Here is a 22,890-nt window from a genome sequence, read left to right on the forward strand (position 1 = left end):
TTGCTAATTAATATTTTCAAAACCACCATACTAACAAATAAATATTTTGTACATTAAATATATGTATTACATAAGTATACTAATATTATACATAAAATTATGTTTTAACTAATACAATATTATAATGTTAATTGAATTATATATCAAATAGGTATTATAACATATTATAAGTATTAATAAAATATATATACGAATATGAATCTTAATACATAACAAAGTAAATATAAAGTTGTTCAATTTCAACTATGTATGTTAATATATATATAAATGATATAGGTTCGTGAATCCGAGGCCAACCTTGCGTTGTTCCGTATCATCGTATGAATATTTTTACTACAAAATATTGTAGAGTGAGTTTCATTTGCTCCCTTTTTAAATGCTTTTGCAATATATATTTTTGGGACTGAGAATACATGCGCTGCTTTTATAAATGTTTTATGAAATAGACACAAGTACTTGAAACTAAATTGTATGGTTGGATTACTATACCGAATATGGCCTCTTCAAGTCTGGTAACCTAAGAATTAGGGAAATGGCCCCTAATTGACGCGAATCCTAAAGATAGATCTATGGGCCTAACAAACCCCATTCTGGAATTTGGAATGCTTTGGTACTTCGATTTAGATGGTGATTGCGATTGCCAATATTTATGGCATACTTGCAAGTATGCGGGGGATATTCTATATGCATTATGTTAATGTCGGTTACCAGGTGTTCATCATACGAATAATTTTTATACACTTGCGAGTGTAATGTTATTTATGAAAAAGAGAATCTTGTGGTCTATTAAAATGATGAAAATGATTGATTATGATAAACTAATGAACTCACCAACCTTTTGGTTGACACTTTAAAGCATGTTTATTCTCAGGTATGAAAGAAATCTTCCGCTGTGCATTTGCTCATTTTAGAGATATTACTTGGAGTCATTCATGACATATTTTAAAAGACGTTGCATTCGAGTCATTGAGTTCATCAAGATTATTACTAAGTCAATTATAGTTGGAAATATTATGAAATGGTATGCATGCCGTCAACTTTCGGTGTAAAGAAAGTTTATCTTTTAAAAACGAATGCAATGTTTGTAAAATGTATCATATAGAGGTCAAGTACCTCGCGATGTAACCAAATGTAATGTATTCGTCCAGATGGATTAGGACGGGTCATGAATTTATTATTGTTTTTGTTTCTAAATTTTATATTGAATGCGAATATATGAGAGTGCAGTTTCTTTTTGATGATAATTAATGATCGCAAAACACAAATTTGAAGTCACTACATTCCCCACAAAATCGAGAAAAATTGTGTGGAGATTTTTCTGGAAAATTTTCATTTGCACATTAGGCCCATTTTCGCAAGATAACTAGAAAATGGCGCTACGAACAAGACTTCCTTAAGGTTTTCCCCCGTTCAAAGAAGTTTAGATTCTGAAAATGACATTTTACTATTTTTAAAGGTGAATTTTTTCACTTTTAGATCTTAAGATAAGTAATACCTTCAAATGTGAAGTGTTGGGCCCTTTCAAATACCACTAAGATACTTGTTATTATGTAATATTGTATATAGGTACATCGAGAATCATGTTGGGGCTACTATCTCACCACTGGCAACAAAACATTGCTGCTTTTATAACGTCTTGGTTTTATTGTTCGAGTATTTTTAGCTGCTTTTTTATTTTTCTAGATTCATAACTTTATTCTTGTTTTTGTTTCTAAAATTAATATTGAATGCGAATATATGATAGTGTAGTTTCATTTTGGTGATAATTAATGGCCGCAAAAAACATATTTGAAGTCACTACATTTCCCACATAATCGGGCAAAATTTTGTGGAGAATTTAAAAAAAAAAAATTCAATTGCAGATTATGCCCATTTTCCCAAGATAACTAGAAAACGGTGCTACGAGCAAAACATCCATAAGGGTTTCCCCCATTCGAATCAGTTTAGATGCCGAAAATAACATTTTACTATTTTTAAAGGTGAATTCTGAACTTTTAGATCTTAGGATAAGTAATACCTTCACATTTGAATTGTTGGGCCTGTTTAAATACCACTATGATACTTTTTTTTATTTAATATTGTATTTAGGTGCATCGAGAATCATGTTGAGGCTACTATTTCACCACTGGATACAAAACTTTGAAGCTTTTTATAACGTCTTGGTTAATTGTTCGAGTATTTTTTGCCGCTTTTTTATTTCTCTAGATTCATAACCTTATTGTTGTTTTTGTTTCTAAATTTCATATTTAATGCGAATATATGAGACTGTAGCTTCATTTTGAAGATAATTAATGGCGGCAAAACACATATTTGAAGTCACTACACTCCCCACAAAATCGGACAAAATTTTTTGGAGAATTTTCCAAAAAAATTTCAATTGCAGATTTGGTCCATTTTCGCAAGATAACTAAAAAACGGGGCTACGAGCAAGACTTCCTTGAGGCTTTCCCTCATTTGAAGTAGTTTAGATGCCGAAAATGACATTTTACTTTTTTTAAAGGTGAATTTTGAACTTTTAAATCTTAGGATAAGTAATACCTTCACATGTGAATTGTTGTACCCGTTTAAATACCACTATGATACTTGTTTTTATTTAATATTGTATTTAGATGCATCGAGAATCATGTTGGGGCTACTATTTCACCACTAGCTACAAAACGTTGCTGCTTTTATAACGTCTTGGTTTTATTGTTCGAGTATTTTTAGCCGCTTTTTTATTTCTCTAGATTCAAAACCTTATTGTTGTTTTTGTTTCTAAGTTTCATATTTAATGCTAATATATGAGAATGTAGCTTCATTTTAATGATAATTAATAGCGGCAACAAACATATTTGAAGTCACTACATTCCCCACAAAATTGGGCAAAATTTTGAGGAGAATTTTCAAAAAAAATTTCAATTGCAGATTAGGTCCATTTTCGCAAGATAACTAGAAAAGTACGCTACGAGCAAGACTTCCTTAAGGCTTTCCTTCATTCAAAGTAGTCTAGATGTCGAAAATGGTATTTTACTATTTTTAAAGGTGAATTTTGCACTTTTAGATCTTAGGATAAGTAATACCTTTAAATGTGAATTGTTGGGCCCGTTTAAATACCACTATAATACTTGTTATTATTTAATATTGTATTTAGGTATATCGAGAATCATCTTGGGGCTACTATCTCACCACTAGCTACGAAACGTTGCTGCTTTTATAACGTCTTAATTTTATCGTTCGAGTATTTTTAGCTGCTTTTTTATTTCTCTAGATTCATAACCTTATTATTGTTTTTGTTTCTAAATTTTATATTGAATGCGAATATATGAGAGTGTAGTTTCGTTTTGATGATAATTAATGGCCGCAAAACACATATTTGAAGTCACTACATTCCCCACAAAATCGAGAAAAATTGTGTGGAGATTTTTCTGGAAAATTTTCATTTGCACATTAGGCCCATTTTCACAAGATAACTAGAAAACAGCGCTACGAACAAGACTTTCTTAAGGCTTTCCCTCGTTCAAAGAAGTTTAGATTTTGAAAATGACATTTTACTATTTTTAAAGGTGAATTTTTGCACTTTTAGATCTTAAGATAAGTAATACCTTCAAATGTGAATTGTTGGGCCCGTTTAAATACCACTAAGATACTTGTTATTATTTAACATCGTATATAGGTAAATCGAGAATCAAGTTGGGGCTACTATCTCACCTCTGGCTACAAAACGTTGCTGCTTTTATAACGTCTTGGTTTTATTGTTCGAGTATTTTTAGCTGCTTTTTTATTTTTATAGATTCATAACCTTATTCTTGTTTTTGTTTCTAAATTTCATATTGAATGCGAATATATGATAGTGTAGTTTCGTTTTGGTGATAATTAATGGCCGCAAAACACATATTTGAAGTCACAACATTTCCAACATAATCGGGCAAAATTTTGTGGAGAATTTTCAAAAAAAATTTCAATTGCAGAATATGCCCATTTTCGCAAGATAACTAGAAAACGGCACTATGAGCAAAACATCCCTAAGGCTTTCCCCCATTCGAATTAGTTTAGATGGCAAAAATAACATTTTACAATTTTTAAAGGTGAATTTTTAACTTTTAGATCTTAGGATAAGTAATACCTTCACATGTGAATTGTTGGGCATGTTTAAATACCACTATGATACTTGTTTTTATTTAATATTGTATTTAGGTGCATCGAGAATAATGCTGGGGCTACTATTTCACCACTATCTACAAAACATTGAAGCTTTTATAACGTCTTGGTTAATTGTTCGAGTATTTTTAGCCGATTTTTTATTTTTCTAGATTCATAACCTTATTGTTGTTTTTGTTTCGAAATTTGATAATTAATGCGAATATATGAGACTGTAGATTCGTTTTGAAGATAATTAATGGCGGCAAAACACATATATGAAGTCACTACATTCCCCACAAAACCGGGCAAAATATTGTGGAGAATTGTCCAAAAAAATTTCAATTGCAGATTATGTCCATTTTCGCAAGATAACTAGAAAACTAGGCTACGAGCAAGACTTCCTTGAGGCTTTCCCCCATTCGAAGCAGTTAAGATGCCAAAAATGACATTTTACTATTTTAAAGGTGAATTTTGCACTTTTAGATTTTAGGATAAGTAATATCTTCACACGTGAATTGTTGGGCCAGTTTAAATACCACTATGATACTTGTTATTATTTAATATTGTATTTAGTTATATCGAGAATCATGTTAGGGCTACTATCTCACCACTAGCTACAAAACGTTGCTGCTTTTATAACGTTTTGATTTTATTGTTCGAGTATTTTTAGCTGCTTTTTTATTTCTATAGATTCATAACCATATTGTTGTTTTTGTTTCTAAATTTCATGTTGAATGCGAATATATGTGAGTGTAGTTTCATTTTGATCATAATTAATGGTCGCAAAACATATATTTGAAGTCACTACATTTCTCACAAAATCGGGCAAAATTTTGTGGAGAATTTTCTGAAAAATCTTCATTTGCACATTAGGCCCATTTTCGCAAGATAACTAGAAAACGGAGCTATGAGCAAGGCTTCGTTAAAGCTTTCCCCAGTTCGAAGAAGTTTAGATTCCGAAAATGATATTCTACTATTTTTAAAGGTGAATTTTTCCAATTTTAGATCTTAGGATAAGTAATACCTTCAAATGTGAATTGTATGATACTTGTTTTTATTTAATATTGTATTTAGGTGCATCGAGAATCATGTTGGGACTACTATTTCAGCACTAGCTACAAAACGTTGCTGCTTTTGTAACGTCTGGGTTAATTATTCGAGTATTTTAGGAGGTTTTTTATTTCTCTAGATTCATAACCTTATTGTTGTTTTGTTTTTAAATTTCATATTTAATGCAAATATATGAGACTGTAGCTTCATTTTGATGATAATTAATGGCGGCAAAACACATATTTGAAGTCACTACATTCCCAACAAAATCGGGCAAAATTTTGTGGAGAATTTTTCGAAAAATTTTCAATTGCAGATTAGGTCTATTTTTGCAAGATAACTATAAAACTATGCTACGAGCAAGACTTCCTTAAGGCTTTCCCCCATTCGAAGCAGTTTAGATGCCAACAATGACATTCTACTATTTTTAAAGGTGAATTTTGCACTTTTAGATCTTTGGATAGGTAATACCTTCAAATGTGAATTGTTGGGCCCGTTTAAATACCACTAAGATACTTGTTATTATTTAATTTTGTATTTAGTTGTATCGTGAATCATGTTTGGGCTACTATCTCACCACTAGCTACAATACCTTGCTGCTTTTATAACGTTTTGGTTTTATTGTTCGAGTATTTTCAGCTGTTTTTTTATTTCTCTAGATTCATAACCTTATTTTTATTTTTTTATTTTTTTCTAAATTTTATATTTAATGCTAATATATGAGAGTGTAGTTTCATTTTGATGATAATTAACGGTCGCAAAACACATATTTGAAGTCACTACATTCCCCACAAAATCGAGCAAATTTTGTGGAGAATTTTCTGAAAAATCTTCATTTGCACATTAGGCCCATTTTCGCAAGATAACTAGAATGCGGCACTACGAGAAAAACTTTCTTAAGGCTTTCCCCCGTTGAAGAAGTTTAGATTCCGAAAATGACATTCTACTATTTTTAAAGGTGAATTTCTGTAATGTTAGACTTAGGATAAGTAATACCTTCACATGTGAATTGTTGGGCCTGTTTAAATACCACTATGATACTTTTTTTATTTAATATTGTATTTAGGTGCATCTAGAATCATGTTGGGGCTAATATTTCACCAATAGCTACAAAACGTTGCTGCTTTTATAACGTCTTGGTTAATTATTCGGGTATTTTTAGCCGCTTTTTTATTTCTCTATATTCATAACCTTATTATTGTATTTGTTTCTAAATTTCATATTTAATGCGAATATATGAGACTGTAGCTTCGTTTTGATGATAATTAATGGTAGCAAAACACATATTTGAAGTCACTACATTCCCAACAAAATCGGGCAAAATTTTGTGGAAAATTTTCCGAAAAATTTTCAATTGCAGATTAGTCCATTTTCACAAGATAACTAGAAAACTATGCTACGAGCAAGACTTCCTTAAGGCTTTCCCCCATTCGAAGCAGTCTAGATTCCGAAAATGACATTTTGCTATTTTTAAAGGTAAATTTTGCACTTTTAGGTGTAAGGATAAGTAATACCTTCACATGTAAATTGTTGGGACCGTTTAAATACCACTATGATACTGGTTATTATTTAATATTGTATTTAGGTGTATCGATAATCATGTAGGGGCTACTATATCACCACTAACTGCAAAACGTTGCTGCTTTTATAACGTTTTGGTTTTATCGTTCGAGTATTTTTAGCCGCTTTTTTATTTCTCAAGATTCATAACCTTATTGTTGTTTTTTGTTTCTAAATTTCATATTTAATGAGAATATATGAGAGTGTAGCTTCGTTTTGATGATAATTAATGGTCGAAAAACACATATTTGAAGTCACTACATTCCCCACAAAATAGGGGAAAATTTTGTAGAGAATTTTCCAAAAAAAAAATTCAATTGCAGATTAGTCCATTTTCGCAAGATAACTAGAAAACTACACTACGAGCAAGACTTCCTTAAGGCTTTCCTCCATTCGAAGCAGTTTAGATGTCAAAAATGACATTTTACTATTTTTAAGGGTGAATTTTGCACTTTTAGATCTTAGGATAAGTAATACCTTCACATGTGAAATGTGGACCCGTTTAAATACCACTATAATACTTGTTATTATTTAATATTGTATTTAGGTGTATCGATAATCATGTTGGGGCTACTATCTCACCACTAGCTACAAAACATTGCTGCTTTTATAACGTCTTGGTTTTATTGTTCGAGTATTTTTAGCCGCTTTTTTATTTCTCTAGATTCATAACCTTATTGTTGTTTTTGTTTCTAAATTTCATATTAAATGCGAATATATGAGGGTGTAGCTTTGTTTTGATGATAATTAATGGCGGCAAAATACATATTTGAAGTCACTACATTTCCCACAAAATCGGGCAAAATTTTGTGGAGAATTTTCTGAAAAATCTTCATTTGCACATTAGGCCCGTTTTCCCAAGATAACTAGAAAACGGTGCTACGAGTAAGACTTCCTTAAGGCTTTCCCCCATTCGAAGAAGTTTAGATTCCGAAAATGACATTCTACTATTATTAAAGGTGAATTTTTGCAATTTTAGATCTTAGGATAAGTAATACATTCACATGTGAATTGTTGGGCCAGTTTAAATACCACTATGATACTTGTTATTATTTAATATTGTATTTAGGTGCATCGAGAATCATGTTGGGACTACTATTTCACCACTAGCTACAAAACGTTGCTGCTTTTGTAACATCTTGGTTAATTATTCGAGTATTTTAGCCGCTTTTTTATTTCTCTAGATTCTTAACCTTATTGTTGTTTTGTTTCTAAATTTTATATTTAATGCGAATATATGAGACTGTAGCTTCGTTTTGATGATAATTAATGGCGGCAAAATACAATTTTGAAGTCAATACATTCCCAACAAAATCGGGCAAAATTTTGTGGAGAATTTTTCGAAAAATTTTCAATTGCATATTAAGTTCATTTTCGCAATATAAGTATAACCCTACGCTATGAGCAAAACTTCCTTAAGGCTTCCCCCATTCGAAGCAGTTTAGATGCCGAAAATGACATTTTACTATTTTTTAAGGTGAATTTTGCACTTTTAGATCTAAGGATAGGTAATACCTTCAAATGTGAATTGTTGGGCCCGTTTAAATACCACTAAGATACTTGTTATTATTTAATATTGTATTTAGTTATATCGTGAATCATGTTAGGGCTACTATTTCACCACTAGCTACAAAACGTTGCTGCTTTTATAACGTTTTGGTTTTATTGTTCGAGTATTTTTAGCTGCTTTTTTATTTCTCTAGATTCATAACCTTATTGTTATTTTTGTTTCTAAATTTCATATTGAATGCTAATATATGAGAGTGTAGTTTCGTTTGGATGATTATTAATGGTCGCAAAACACATATTTGAAATCACTACATTACCCACAAAATCGGGAAAATTTTGTGGAGAATTTTCTGAAAAATCTTCATTTGCACATTAGGCCCATTTTCGCAAGATAACTAGAAAGCGGTGCTATGAGCAAGACTTCCTTAAGACTTTCCCCTGTTTGAAGAAGTTTAGATTCCGAAAATGACATTCTACTATTTTTAAAGGTAAATTATTGCAATGTTAGACTTAGGATAAATAATACCTTCACATGTGAATTGTTGGGCCTGTTTAAATACCAATATGATACTTGTTTTTATTTAATATTGTATTTAGGTGCATCGAGAATCATGTTGGGGCTACTATTTCACCACTAGCTACAATACGTTACTGCTTTTATAACGTCTTGGTTAATTATTCGAGTATTTTTAGCCGCTTTTTTATTTCTCAAGATTCATAACCTTATTGTTGTTTTTGGTTCTAAATTTCATATTTAAAGTGAATATATGAGACTGTAGCATCGTTTTGATGATAATTAATGGCAGCAAAACACATATTTGAAGTCACTACATTCCCAACAAAATCGGGCAAAATTTTGTGGAGAATTTTCCGAAAAATTTTCAATTGCAGGTTAGTCCATTTATGCAAGATAACTAGAAAACTATGCTATGAGCAAGACTTCCTTAAGGCTTTCCCCCATTTGAAGCAGTTTAGATGCCGAAAATGATATTTTACTATTTTTAAAGGTGAATTTTGCACTTTTAGATCTTAGGATAAGTAATACCTTCACATGAGAATTGTTGGGACCATTTAAATACCACTATGATACTTGTTATTATTTAATATTGTATTTAGGTGTATCGATAATCATGTTGGGGCTACTATCTCACCACTAGCTGCAAAACGTTGCTGCTTTTATAACGTCTTGGTTTTATTGTTCGAGTATTTTTAGCCGCTTTTTTATTTCTCAAGATTCATAACCTTATTGTTGTTTTTGTTTCTAAATTTCATATTTAATGCTAATATATGAGAGTGTAGCTTCATTTTGATGATAATTAATGGCGGCAAAACACATATTTGAAGTCACTACATTTGTAAGACCCAAATATTTATTGTACATAGAGTATAAATGGTGTACATAAAGTGTGTGAAGCGTGTTGTAAGTTTAAAAAGTGACAGATTGTGTTGAGCCTTGTGCGTGCCGCACAAAGGTATGGGCGCGCGCCGCGCACCATGCCTCGCGACAGTTTTCAATTTTCTGTTAATTAGAGTTAAATGAAGGGCAATTGTGTCTTTTCACTTGGGGTCGGATCTGTAGCCTTAACATCAGAATTGGATCTAGTTTTGGATCATTTTCACATCCAGAAAACACTGTCATCCATTCTTAGAGAGAGAGAGAGAGAGAGAGAGTTCTAGAGAGAGATTTAGGGTTTTGGAGAAGAAGAAGCTTGAATCGATCAAAAGCTCGAGTGTTAAAGTTTTTCATCTCATCCTTGACTACGTTTTGGTAGTGTTGGTATGCTCTAACTCCGAATTTAATTGTTAAGACTCTTGTTCATGTTTAGGGTTTGAGCTTGTTGGGTTCTAAACCCCATTTCTCATGAATTTGGGGTTTTTGCTATATGTATTGTGTAAGTAAACCCGATTATTGTGGGTTCAGGGTTTGAGGATGAATTTATTCATGGTTTGGGTGTTAAATCACTAGCTTGTAAGTGTGTTATTGTTTAGATGTTCATAAGAACATGTTTGTATGACAAAATGGGTGTTAACCTTGATTTGGTGTCAAACTAAGTTTTGAGTCAAGATTTGAAGAATGAAGTATGTAAATGCTTGGTTCATGCGTTAAATGGTGTTTTGGAAAGTTAATCACTAGCCGATAGTGATTAAGGATGTTTTCGGGACTTATGTCAAATAAGTGAATTGAATTGGGTCAAATTTGGTAATGACACTAATTTTGGATTAATTGGATGATAAGCACATTTGTTAAGTGTTAAATGGCGTTTGAAATGATTACTACTTAAGTAGTAATTTCGTGTTAAGTCCTAGGTTGGTTTAAATGGTGCCAAGTATAATTTAGGTTAAATTGTACTTGTTTGATGGGTCGAAATTACCACCCGTAGTGGTAATTGGTGAAGTCCCCTTTAGGTGTCTGAATGGGCGGTTTGTGGAGGTCGATATAAACCCTTAGTTAAGGGTGTTGGAGTCAAATTCTCTCGTAGAGAATGTATGTTGATTGTTTGTATACCTATATGCGTATTATAGGTAAAGGTTTGCTCGGTTGCGTTTGGAGACGATTTACATACATGACTTGTACGGGCATTTCGAGGTGAGTGGAATAATTATGCATGTATGTATATAATGTATTTATTTGTGTAGCGTGAGATGTGAAGTGTCGATGTGCTAAGACACCACGTTTGACATAATGAGTGAAGTGTCGATGTGCTAAGACACCACTCAAAATAATATGACGGGTGAAGTGTCGATGTGTTAAGACACCACCCGGGGTGAAGTGTCGATGTGTTAAAATGCCACCCGGAGTGAAGTATCGATGTGCTAAGATGCCACTCCAAGGAAATTGACGGGTGAAGTATCGATGTGTTAAGATGCCACCCCAAGTAATATGAAGAGTGAAGTGTCGACGTGTTAAGACACCACTCGAAGTGAAGTATCGATGTGTTAAGATGCCACTCCAAGAAATGTCACGGGTGAAGTGTCGACGTGTTAAGACACCACCCAGGGTGAAGTATCGACGTGTTAAGATGCCACCCGTGGGGTTAGTGTACGACGTGTTAAGTACTCTAATGGTTGTTATGAACACCGATTGGAAATTTGAGTACCATTCCCTTGTACTATTGGTTAACCATAGTTATGTGTTGTAGTATAGCATATTATATTGTTCGTGTTATATGCTATCGTTTGTGCTAGCTCGTGATATCGTGGATTTAGCGTTGTGTGTTGAAATGGTATGCTAATTTAAATTGCTAGCGTGTATTAGGTAGTTGTGTAAGTGGTTGCAAGTAAGTAGGTTATATATGCATATGTATAACTATTGCATTCGCTAAGCTTTTAGCTTACCCTCTCGTTATTTACCTTTTATAGGTATTGTGTTATGAAGCTAGCCAGTTGTTAGACTAGTTGCGTAGGAGCGCTTGGGCTCGATGAGGTAGCTTTTGGATATGTGGACGCGGATTGGGGATTTGGTAGTCCCCGGGATTATGCTCTTGGTATCGGGTTGGGTTATAGAGTCCTAACTCGTCTAAATGTGAATTGGGATTGAAACTTGTATTTTGTACGAAAGTCGTAAAATGACCGATGTGGGCCCGGTGTCATAAAACTCGTTTTATTATTGGAACGTGTTAGATCTATCTAATATTATATGTTGTGAAAAGCGTTTCGTCTAAAAGTGCCAGGAAGTGGGAGATCTTTAAATGAAAATTGGAAAAACTGGACAGCAAGTTGTCAGGCCTTGTGCGCGCCGCGCACATAGGGGGTTGTGCACCGCGCACCCCACTGTTATATATAAAAAAATATTTTGTTGCGTATTCGGTTGGATAACAGGTTGAGTCATTATAAGTGGTATCAGGGCATAGTCTAAGAGAATTAGGTGACCTTGGAATAGGTGCCTAGTCTTAGACTTATTGACGTTTATGCATTATATGCGGGACTTGTAGGAATACGGGTCAGACTGAGATTTGAGAGTGCCTAATGTAAGTAGGTGAACCTGGACATTGTTTTAGTGATAGTCACCTAGGTTGTAGGTTGACTTGTTGTTGCGGTGTACTTGTGTACATTTATTATTATATTGTACATAGGTGTATATATATACAGGTATCTATTTGGTGCGGTGTCCTAGGGATGAATCTATTGGAGAGATTCAAATGGTTGGCGGCTTTGAGCGATCAAGTTCACGGTAAGGACTTTGGTCATTCGGGTACTAGGAGTTATCGCGTGTTATTTGATGTAAATGTTGCGTCAGTCCGAGTAAAGTACTTTGCGTGACCATGTGAAAATGGTAAGGTACGCATTTGTAATAGTGACCGATCACCATTATTATGAAAGTGTATCTTGACATCAAGCATGACATGACGAGTACGGAACAGAGGAAATGTGGCATGGTTGGGGTAGATTCGGGATGAATTAGGAATCGTTTCTTGGTTCCTAGGATATAGTTGTCTCGAGTGATGTGCTTGTGGTCACATCGGGTTCATTGTTAGTCGGGAAGTGTTACGGTGGTTTTGGTTAGTTAAGTGAGTGAGCAAATTCACGAGTTCGACGCATACTTAGTCACCCTAAGTAGTGGGTGCACTATTGAGATTGTCATTGGTTAAAGTTACTCATCGTAACTAGGATAACCGATTAGTGTGTATGTGTGTACAACGAGGACTTGAATCCCGTGATGGGACATAGCAAGTCTAATGATTGTAGAATTGAGTTACACTCCGTAGAATGTGTGGTTAGAGAATCGCGTAAGGATTTTAGTCATGAGCCATCTTGGAATTTGCGAATCGAGGAGTCTTCGGGTCATTAAACTCATGGGAGTGAGATCCGTATGACAATGGTCACGTTAGTGTGATTTGGATTATAGGGTAACATTCCTAACAGAATATCCCTTGTTGTAGTGGTTGTTCCGATATTCGGAAGGGTGTAAGACTTGGTGTTCCAAGCACCTCTTAGCGTTAGACGGAAGTTTTCGTTAGGCTAGATCGTTGGGCCTTGTGGAAATTACGGGTAGCGTGTAATCGGTAGAAACTTTCGTTATGACAATAAGCCGTAAGTTTTTTTTTTCTTTTTCTTTTTCGGGAAGGTATGAATTCAGGTCATTATTATGGAGAGGTTGGTGACATCGGGTGTATGGAACCCAGAGATCGAGTTTCTAAGATTCGGCAGATCGTGGGGGAAAGTTTGCATGATACGGCGTCAGGTGCCTTCTTATACCTGCTAGTGTGATGTTCAACTCCGATGATGGTGTGATCACCTTGTGCTTAGGGTGCCGGTGAGATACCCTTGGAAGCGTCGAAGGTTATAACTATGATCGACGGGTGATAGTGATTCGACGGGTGCGAAAGTTGAAGTTTAAGAGCATGGCGGTAAATACTTCTTATGAAGTGACCGGTGAGCAAATTTTGCTGCTCTTAAGTGATAGACGGGTAAAGATGACCGGTGAGCCGGTGATGGAGTTCGTGAACGGTTAGTCCGAAGTTTATGATGAAGCGTTGATATTACGGTCGATGCAATTATCGTGTCTGATTGGTCACTCTTCTCCATGAGAGTGAACAATTATTGATATGGGTTCGTTGAGTGAAGGATCGGTTGATCTCGACGGAGATGCACGACTGATTAAGCGGAGTAGAATATGCCTAGTCATAGAGGCGTATGTGGGATTTTGGTGGAGTTCGCTTTGCGAACAATGAAAGGTTGCTAATTGAGATTGTAGTATGAAGGTGCAATGCTGTCTCATGTACGACATTTAAAGTGAATGTTTGTGTCGGCTCTGAGAGCCTGAAGTAAATTCGTGGTGATTTGGAAATGTGACAAACGATGAGAAGGGTCATGTGTTTCGTGGAATGGTGACCCTGCAGGATGTTATCATCTTGGAGGTGAGAATATGGAACTGAATCCTAAGTGGGGGAGTTTTACTGTCGTATGAGGAAGCCCCGGTGGTGTTAGATCTAGTGAAGTGTAAGACTTCTTATGTAAGGTGGTCGTGTAACACCAAAGTGCGGTAGAAGATCATGTGCAAGTTGGAGTTCACAGAGGTGAGATAATGAAGTTGTTGTTGCAGGTGCTCTCGAAATGTAAAATCTTGTTTGCTACGAAACTTGGATCGTATTGTCGAATATGTACAAGTTCGATATTGTGGTGGATACTGTATTTTCCCTGTCGGGAAACGTGATCGTGAAATTTGTCAAGTGGATTATTCCACTTAATGGACGATTGTGAGGCGAGAGCGTCAGTTCTGATTGTCTCACATAGAGACACGCAGATGTTGTTTTGGCTGCGAGAGTGTGTACCATAGTGATGTGACCCGTAGGTTGCATTGAAATTTTGAGGCCATCCTTAACGGACGGTCTAGGTAGGAAGGTTCACCCGGATTTGGTGACTATTTTGTGAGTCGTGTGACGAATTGCGGAAATTTTGTGATGATGTTTCGCCTAACTCGTGGTGTATTATTGTCGTCCTGGATTAATTCAGTGACGGATAGTCGTGTGCGGATCGATCGGTGGAAAAGTGGTACTTCTAAAGTGTTTATTTTGGGGTTACCAAAATTTCTTCGTTGAAGAATGACCCGGGTATGGAGCCGGAGGAAGTTGGTTCTTCGTCTAGAGAATATTCAGGAATGATCGGTTGAGTAGTATGTTTATGAACCGATGGAATACGGAGTTTTAAGGAAGCATAAATCCTTCTCGATTTGGATTAATGCAAGACATGGTTCATGACGTAGTAGATTTAGTAGATTGCGTCGGGTGATGCGATTATTGATACAACTTGTTGGGAATTTTTAGCCGAGAGGACTTGAAGAGTTATGTGGTGTTTTTCGTATTTTACTAAGCGGAAATTCTGAACTTCGAGTGTATGAGATATCACTTGTTGCGGTAATGCACGTTAGTTATTATTAGCGTGTGGTGACATCTTAGAATTTACGGAGGATGTTATGGATGTCGGGCTTGATTTTGTTTCGTAGGATCGTGAGGAGTGACGACGATGATTGTCGGTGAATTGTTCTACTTTTGGTTGGATTGTGAAATGTATTGTACGAGTTGGATACTCGGTGTAGGAGCAAACGGTTACGGTTGTTTTGTCTCGAGGGGTGATTACCCTTTCTCGTTGTAATATATGATGCGTTAGTGTACGAAACAAGAAATTGGATGCTTGATTACTACATGTGTGACTCCGTATTTGGAGGTGAGAATGTTCAAGGGGGAAGTGCTTAACTTCTAGTATTTGGTGCAGATCACGAGGACGTGATCAAATTTAAATGGGGGAGAGTTGTAAGACCCAAATATTTATTGTACATAGAGTATAAATGGTGTACATAAAGTGTGTGAAGCGTGTTGTAAGTTTAAAAAGTGACAGACTGTGCTGAACCTTGTGCGCGCCGTGCAAAGGTATGGGTACTTGCCGCGCACCATGCCTGGCGACAGTTTTCAGTTTTCTGTTAATTAGAGTTAAATGAAGGGCAATTGTGTCTTTTCACTTGGGGTCGGATCTGTAGCCTTAACATCAGAATTGGATCTAGTTTTGGATCATTTTCATATCCACAAAACACTCTCATCCATTTTAGAGAGAGTGTTCTAGAGAGAGATTTGGGGTTTTGGAGAAGAAGAAGCTTGAATCGATCAAAAGCTCGAGTGTTAAAGTTGTTCATCTCGTCCTTAGCTACGTTTTGGTAGTGTTGGTAAGCTCTAACTCCAAATTTAATTGTTAAGACTCTTGTTCATGTTTAGGGTTTGAGCTTGTAAGGGTTCTAAACCTCATTTCTCATGAATTTGGGGGGTTTTGCTATATGTATTGTGTAAGTAAACCCGCTTATTGTGGGTTTAGGGTTTGAGGACGAATTTGTTCATGGTCACTAGCTTGTAAGTGTGTTAGTGTTTAGATTGTAGTGACCCATCCTAATCCATCCGGACAAGTCCATATCGATTATAAACGATTCACAGCAGTTGATTACATCGCTGTAGAGATCCGTCCTAATCCATCCGGACGAAGTCCATATCGATTATAAACGATTCACAACAGTTGATTACATCGCGAGGTACTTGACCTCTATATGATACATTTTACAAAAATTGCATTCTTTTTTGAAAAGAAAATCTTTCATTACATCGAAAGTTGACGGCAGGCATACCATTTCATAAAATATCTAACTATAATTGACTTAATAACAATCTTGATGAACGCAACGACCCGAATGCAACGTCTTTTGAAATGTGTCATGAATGACTCCAAGTAATATCTCAAAGATGAGCAAATGCACAGCTGAAGATTTCTTTCATACCTGAGAATAAACATGCTTTAAAGTGTCAACCAAAAGGTTGGTGAGTTAATTAGTTTATCATAAATAATCATTTCATAATTTTAATAGACCACAAGATTTCATATTTCCATTTCTCATAAATATATGTCCCATGCATAGAGACAAAAATATCATTCATATGGATTGAACACCTGGTAACCGACGTTAACTTAATGCATAGAATATCCCCAAAACAGAACCTCTCGTCTGTATAATAATCTCGAAGTACTAAAGCATTCGTACCCCGAATGGGACTTGTCAAGGTCCATAGATCTATCTTTAGGATTCGCGTCAATCAGGGGCCATTTCCCTAAATTCTTAGGTTACCAGACTTGAAGGGCGATATTCGGTTAATAATCCAACCACAGAATGTAATTTTAAGTACTTGTGTCTATTTCGTAAAACATTTATAAAAGCAGCGCATGTATTCTCAGTCCCAAAAATATATATTGCAAAAGTATTTAAAAAGGGAGCAAATGAAACTCACCTAATGTATTTTGTAGTAAAAATACATATGACTATATTGAACGACGCAGGGTTGGCCTCGGATTCACGAACCTATATCATTCATATATGTATTAAAACATATTCTTGTACTTGAATAAATCTATATATTGTTATTAGTGATGTAATTGCTATATTTATTAATTTTATAAGTTTCATTATTTATTTATATATTTTCATTTTGTACATAAAAATATTAATTTAGTTAAGTTGTGTATATTAAATATATCTTTATATAAAATCTTCAATTTTTATATTTATAATCTTAACCATGTCTTTTGAACTTGTATTTTTAATATTTACAATTATTTTAATGATAATAATATAGATTTTACTGATAATAATAGAAATGATAGTTTTTAAGGATTACAAAAAAAATAATTTTAGTAAAAATAATAGCATTGATAATAACTTTTAATAGTAACAATATAATAGTGAAAATTCATATTATGATAATATTTATTATAATAAGACTGATTGTAGTAATAAAACGATAAGGATTATAATAATTCTAATAATGATGCTTAGTAATATTAATAATATCAATGATAATACTAATGTTAATAAAAATGATAGATTTGAAAATAATAATGTATTTATTAATAATGATAATAATAGTAATACAAATAGTATTGATAATAAGGTTAATAATACTTACTAATGATAATCTTATTAATAAGACTAATTTTTAATGATAATAATATTAGATTGTATGGTTTTCCTAATAATGATAATATTAATCATAATCATAATAATAATGGTAATACTTATAATAATAATTATAATGGTGATACTAATGTTTATAATGATAATACTAGTATTATTAGTAATACTTTTAGTAATAATAACATTAGTAATAATAACAATTTATAATCTTATTTATAACCTTAAATACTAATAATAATAATCATAACAATAATAATAATAATCATAGTAGTAATAATAAAAAATAAAAGAATTTGTGTATACCCTTAAGAGCTTGATTTAAAAAGAACGCCCCAACCGAGACTCGAACCCGAGACCTCTCGTTCCTCAACCCAACACTCTAACCAACCTGCCATCCATGTATTTCTGTTTTATTTCCAGACCCAATATATTTTAACCCATTTCTGTTTCCACTCTCTTCTTCTCCTTCTTCTTTAAATCAAATTCGACCAGGGTACTTTAATCATTAAAATAACGATTTTTATACATCAAACTACTCATAAACAATCAACATCCATGTTTGATTTAATAGAAAACAAACAAAAGAAATAAATAAATAAAAAATCTTGTTCGTCGCCGCCAAGGAAGAAAGAAAAAAAAATTTGATTTTTAACTTCGAGCTCGTTTTGGCTAAATGTTACAACATGAAATAGTTGGTAAAACTTTCATAGAAACTATTGGAATCATCAATTGACCTTGAAACACAAACACGGACTCGAATTTGATTCAAGAACATTAGTTGACTTTCAAAAACCAAAACTTTGACTTCGAAATTTGAATTCATTAGAAGGAATTGAAACTTGAAACTTTACAGGAAGTTTATATAAACGATTCCTAACATCTTTGCATTTAAACTTTTTGAAATTTATTTCGAATTCGAAAAATGGCCAAAAAGTGTAATGTACAGAGGGCGACGGGTTTTTTTATTAAAATTTCTGTTTGGAATTGTTAATCGATTTTGTGGGTGAAAGAACTGAATGTTTTTTTTTCTTTCAATAACCTAAGCTAATTGGTTGTTTTATAGTATAAGGAATTTGATAGAATCAATTAATTAGTGAAATGAATAAAAAAAATGAATAAAGCAGATAGAGACCTTCAATGGAATTCGTCTGAATTGGGAAATTTGTGCTCGATCTATAACAACTCTTGGACAGAAGACAAAATATATAAAGCATCGATAGTGATAGGAAACAGCTTGGTTCTTTTTTTTTTTATAAACATAATCAATATTTATAATTTGTAAATATAATTGTAATAATAATAATATTGAAAATTAATAATAACAATGTTAATATCAAATATAATGATAATTATTAATGATAGTTAATAATAATATCAATAATAATAATAATAATAATAATAATAATAATAATAATAATAATAATAATAATAATAATAATAATAATAATAATAATAATAATAATAATAATAATAATAATAATAATAATAATAATAATAATTATAATAATAATTATAATAATAATTATAAAGATGGTAACAATAATATTATTAATGAGGATACAAATAATGATTATTAATTATAAAGGTAATAATAATATCTAAAGATAATATAAATAATATTTAAGATATAACAAGTTATATATATCAAATCTCATATTTACATCTTTTATATTAGAAATAATATCCTTCATAATACTGATATTAATATTGATATTAATGTTTATTTTAATAATAATAATGAAAGTAATAACATTTTATATTTTTAACCTGATTATATTAATATTACATATTATTAATTAGGTAATATATGTAATATCCTATATTGAATATTTATTATTCATACATTACAATATAATAATAATTATACATTGAAATCATATATATATATTCATTTTAATTATAACTTATTCATCTTATATATTATTTTTACATTTTTAGTTTCCATTAGTTAAAGTGTATCTTATTAATTCAAAAAAATATTTTTACTTACATATATACTTACACACAACTGTTTGTGAATCTTCGGGGATGGTCAAAGGTTAAATGTATGTATGAACACAGTTTAAAATTCTTGAGATTTAAGTTAATAAACTTTGCTTGTCGTGTCGGAATGATATAAACATAAAGTTTAAATTTGGTCGGAAATTTCCGGGTTGTCACAGTACCTACCCGTTAAAGAAATTTCGTCCCGAAATTTGAGTGAGGTGGTCATGGCTAACATTAAAAATGTTTTCATGACGAATATGAGTTGATAAATATCGTTTTATCATTATTGATTAATATAGATAAAACGATTCGATTATGCGGAGCGTACGAGTGAAGCTATCACAAAATAGTGAAATGAAAGGATAAAGATTTGTCTTAGCGTTTGACAGAGTCGGGGTTGAATTTAGAAAATAAATTGTGTCTTAACTTCTGACATTGTCTAGGTTGAATTCCGGAATTCAAGGGATTAAAGAAAATCTTCGAAATCTATAAGATTTGATTCTTCGGCGGGTAAGGAATTTAAGATTTCTTTAATTAAATACGATGACCTGCCTCGATTACTCTGTCCTTTATAAATTAAACTCTTCCGTTCCATTATTCTCACCATTCATATACTTTCTTTCTTATTTCATACATCTAAAAGATTGTGAACATGCTTAATCCAGTTCTAATCCTTGATATTCCTAATTATTATTTCTATCATCTTCTTTTCAATCTTCCATCAGAAGAATCTGTTTACTTTTACTATTATCTTAGGGGATACTATTCTTAATTATACCGTGTCTTTATATTGCTATTCGCATTAGTATCCACAGTTTGTAACCTCCGTGTTGTTATTGGCTTTATATTTTCTATTATATTTTGGAGCTCTTTGCCTTTTTATTCTCTTCTCGACCTCTAGTAAAGTGAGCAATGGTCCAGAATTCATAAGTTTGGAGTTTCGAATGAATTTAATGTCCTAAACAAGAAAGAACGTAATCACATGATTTGATTTGTCAAATTACCTGAGTCACTGAGAATAGAACTATCAAGAACATACTTTCTTGATATGTTCAGAAGTTAAGCAGAATGAAAGAGTTATGTAACATGGCACATGATGATGGTATGGTCTGTGAATCATTATGTTCCATTTAGAAATTCAGCATGACTTACTGTAATATAATCACGTTGATCAAGTGTCATTATATTATACTAACTCATGCATCAGTTCCCAACATTACTTCAATAACATTCATATTTTAAGCTCGAAAGTTTACAGAATATAGAAACTAACTGTTTCTATATGATGTAACACTGATAGCACGATGAGATTAATGATTTCAGATAAGAACAGTTATGAAAATATCTTCAGAAATATGGAGAATATTTATAATGAAAGATACGATGATATCTTGGAATTTCTAATATCGATGGATGATGAAGAAGATTTATCCGTAAGGGTTTAGATTCGGAAGCAAGGTATTTGCTAAAGATTTCATCAGAAACAGAATCATTAGATTCTTTAAATACAGAGTTTAGTCCTTGTATTTTTTCCTTGGTCTCCTTCGTGGTTAGCTCAATCCGTTTTCCAGTTCCAATTTTTTTTTCTGAGCTTTTCCAACATACAATTCTTTATCATTAAGCTTCCGATGATTAAGGTCGTTTATGGTTGTCTACAGTTTCTGCTGCTTCATTCAGCTTTTTCAACATTCAGAGTATTGATTTGTAGACTGAGTGCTGTTCAGAATTTCAGAATAAAAGACCATAATTCTAAAAGATAAATGTTATACATATAACTGTTGATGTAGATATGTTGTGAGTTTTCAAAGTACTGATTGCTGACTCCCGATAATTGGTATGGCAATTCTCGTTACAAGATGCAGATGAGTATATGATAAGGTTTCAATGAATAAATATAATGATTTATCAGAGAGATTTAAACCAAGAAGCAACGAGGTTTCTGGTACGTCTGCTGGTAATATGGTAGAATATGAAAGGTTCCCCGGTAAAAATAAAAGAGCACGCATATATATCAAGGTTATAATAAGGTTGTTTCGAACGAAAAGTCAAAGTTGTCTTGCTGGAGCTGTGACAAGATTCGCTACTTTGAAAAGGGATTATCAAGTTATTTTGGGTAATAATACACTAGGAATTAGCACAACTATGTGTTAAACGTTTACTCAGGTTTCGAGTGTTTTCAGGTGCATAACTATATGTATCAATCTTTTCTTCCGTAGATGAAATGCGGTTGGTTCATCCTCTCAATTGAGGTGTTTTCAAGAATTATGAAATGTTTGAACACAGTTTGGAATCGTCAAGATATAAATGAGGTTTAAAATGAAATCAAGTGACAACTTGAAGAATTTGTTTAGTTTCATATGTTAAAATCAATATTTTAATTCATTTTAATTGTCCAATGTCGGCAGTCCACAGTTGATAGTCCACAATTAACAGTCCAATAATTCATATATAGCTTAATATATAATATCCGAATTAATTAATACGTATCGTGACACGTATATGTCTTAGACTCGATCACAACTCAAAGTATATATATTATTATAGAATCAACCTCAACCCTGTATAGAGAACTCGATCATTACTGCATATAGAGTGTCTATGGTTATTCCAAATAATATATATATATATATATATATATATATATATATATATATATATATATATATATATATATATATATATATATATATATATGCGTCGATATGATATGTCAAAACCTTGTATACGTGTCCCGATATTTAAAGTGCGGAAAAATAAATAACAGAAATTAAATGACGATAAATAAAATTGCGAGAATGTAAATTGCGATAATTAAATTGCGATAAATAAAATTTAACCAGTTAGCTAGGAACAATTAGCTAGGAACAGTTAGCGTGGATTCTTAACAAAATTTCTTATAGTTAATTCGTTTGTTTCTAACAAATTTTATATTGTCAAATGTTTTCTTCATTATGCCACTTGTTGGATTTTGATAAATCAAAATTCCAATATGAAATTGGATGAATATGGTTATTCTGTGGTGAACGGATTTGTATATCGGTGGATGTAAGTAGGATAGTAATTGATTGTTGAGTCAGATTCGAAGAATGTACAGTGTAACATGTTAACATGAAAGTTAAATATTTCCTCAGGTATTACCTACCCGTTAAAATATTTTCACCATTAACAGTTTATACAAAAGAATTTTTAATTACAATCTTTATGAAAATATATATACATAT

This window comes from Rutidosis leptorrhynchoides, chromosome 4 (assembly GCF_046630445.1).
Source record: "Rutidosis leptorrhynchoides isolate AG116_Rl617_1_P2 chromosome 4, CSIRO_AGI_Rlap_v1, whole genome shotgun sequence".
Taxonomy (NCBI): Eukaryota; Viridiplantae; Streptophyta; class Magnoliopsida; order Asterales; family Asteraceae; genus Rutidosis; species Rutidosis leptorrhynchoides.